This window comes from Tursiops truncatus, chromosome X (assembly GCF_011762595.2).
Source record: "Tursiops truncatus isolate mTurTru1 chromosome X, mTurTru1.mat.Y, whole genome shotgun sequence".
NCBI lineage: Eukaryota > Metazoa > Chordata > Mammalia > Artiodactyla > Delphinidae > Tursiops > Tursiops truncatus.
The window spans coordinates 61,085,935-61,088,685 of NC_047055.1; positions in this window are offsets into that span (position 1 = coordinate 61,085,935).

Sequence of the window (2,751 nt, forward strand, 5' to 3'; positions counted from 1 at the left end):
ATTAGTTATAAAAGTTTGTTTTATTGATTCTATAGGGCTTTCTACATAATAGGATATGTCATCTGCAAACAGAGATTATTTTACTTCTTCCTTTCCAATGTGGATGACTTTTATTTCTGTGACTTGCCTAATTTCTGTGGCTAGGACTTCCAGTCCACGTTGAATAGAAGTGGTGAGAATGGGCATCGTCCTTGCCTTGTTCAAAATAGTAAATAAAAAGCTTACTTTTTCACTGTTGATCATGATGTTTTCTGTGGGCTTTTCATATACAGCCTTTATAGTGTTGATGCCACTTTATTCTATACTTAATTTATTGATAGTTTTTTTTACCATGAAATTGTGTTGAACTTGGTCAATGCTTTTTCTGTCTATTAAATTGATCATGAGATTTTTGTTATTTATTCTGTTAATGTGGTGTGTCTCATTGATTGATTTTCCTATGTTGAAGCCTACTTGCTTAGCCAAGGATCAGTCCCATTTATTTATGGTGTATCATCATTTTAATGTGGTTCTGAATTCTGTTTCCTAATATTTGTAAGGATTTTTGCATTCATATTCATCAGGGATATTGGCCTGTAATTTTCTTTTATGTAATTTCTTTGTCTGACTTTGATGTCAGAGCAATGCCTCAGATGAGTTTAGAAGTGTTTCTTCTTCTGTCTTTTACATGAGTTTAAACAAAATTGATATTAATTCTTTTCTGAAAGTTTGATGGAATTTGTGCGGTCATCTGGTCCTGGTCCTGGTTCTTTTAGGGAGGTTTTTCATTACTCATTTAGTATCTCTCTCTCTTTTCATGTGTTAAGTGATTCCTATTTCTTCTTCATTCAGTCTCAAGAGGTTTTATATTTCTTGGAATTTATCTATGTCTTTGAAATTGGCCAATTTTTTGGCATATAATTGTTTATAATCTCATAAATTTTTAAAAATTCTGTGGCATCTGTTGTAATGTCTTTTCTATAATTTTTATTAGTCATACCACTTTTCTTTCTTAGTCTATCTAATAATTCGTTAATTTTGATTTCAAAAAAGCATCTACATTCAATTTTTTCTACTCATATTCTATTTTCTGATTTATATATTTTCCTTCCTTCTACAAACCTTGGGCTTTGTTTTTTTTTTTTTCTAGTTCCTTGAGGTGTAAATTTAGGTTGTCCTCAAGTGTGTTCTCTACAACTGCATCTTTATTCCTGCCCTGCCACTAGGTTCATCAGTACCTCTTTTTTAGATTCCATGTATATGCATTTAGCATACCGTATTTGAAGTGAGAGAAGAGCATTAACATATATACACTACCAAATGAGAAATAGGTGATTAGTGGGAAGCTTCTGCATAGCATGGGGAGACCAGCTCAATGCTTTGTGATGACCTAGAGGGGTGGGATAGGGAGGGTGGGAGGGAGAGTCAAGAGGGAATGGATATGGGGATATATGTATAAATATAGGTGATTCACTTTGTTGTCAGGTAGAAACTAATACAACATTGTAAAGCAATTATACTTGAATAAAATGAAAAAAATAAAATTAGCCTATCTTAAAGTTTTCTTATTTTAATGCAGGTGTTTATTACTATAAAATTTCCCATTATGCTGTATTCTACAAGTTTTTGTGTGTTATAGTTTTATATTTTACTTTCTCAAATATTTTCTAAATTATTATTTCTTCTTTGACCCAGTGGTTAAGATTTTGTTGTTTAATTTTAATGTATTTATGAGTTTCCCAATTTTGTTATTGATTTTTAGTTTGTTTTTTTTTTCATTGTGTTTGGAAAAGATACTTGGAATTATTTGTTTTCATTAATTTGTTAAGACTTGTTTTGTTAGCTAGCCTGTAATCTAGCTTAGTGAATGACTCATAATCTCTTGAAAAAAATATGTGTTCTACTGCCGACTGGTAGAATGTTCTGTATATGCTTGTTAATTCCATTTGCTCTATAGTGTTGTTCAAGTCTGTTGTTTCCTTATTGATTCTGTATTTGGATGATCTATCCATTACTGAATGTAAAATACAGAAGTCTTCCACTATTATTGCATTGATATTTATTTCTTCCTTCAAATTTTCAGTGTTTGCTCTACATATTTAGGGGCTTTGATGTTGGGAGCATATCTATTTGTAATTATTGTATCTTCCTCTAGAATTGATCCTTTTATCATCATGTAATGACCTTCTTTGTCCCTTGTGAGTTTTTTACTTAAAGTCTATTTTGTCTGATAGAAGTACAACCATGTCAGCTCAGTTTTTGCATTGTTCATAGAATTTCTTGATCTATCCCTTCATTTTCAGGATCTATTTGCTCTTAATTCTAATGTGAATCTCTGTAGACAGCTTATATTTGGGTCATTTTAAAATCCATTCAACCACTTTTTCTTTCAATTGGTGAATTTCATCCATTTACATGTAATGTCATCAATGATAGACAAGGAGTTACTATTGCCATTTTGTTCATTTTTTTCCTGTTTGCTTTATATTTCTCTTGTTCCTCTCTTCCTTTTCTCTCTTTCTTTGTCGTTTTATGCGTTTTTTAGTGATAGGCACTGATTGTTTTCTCTTTATCTTTTGTGTGTCTACTTATGGTTACCATGAGGCTTTCATTGAACCTCTTATAGTTATAATAGTCTATTTTTAGCTGATGGAAATTAAACTTTCATCATATATAAAAGCTCTACACTTTTGCTCCCCCTGACACACACACTTTATGTTATTGAGGTTAGTGTTTACTTCTTTTTATATTTGTATCCATTAAGAAATATTT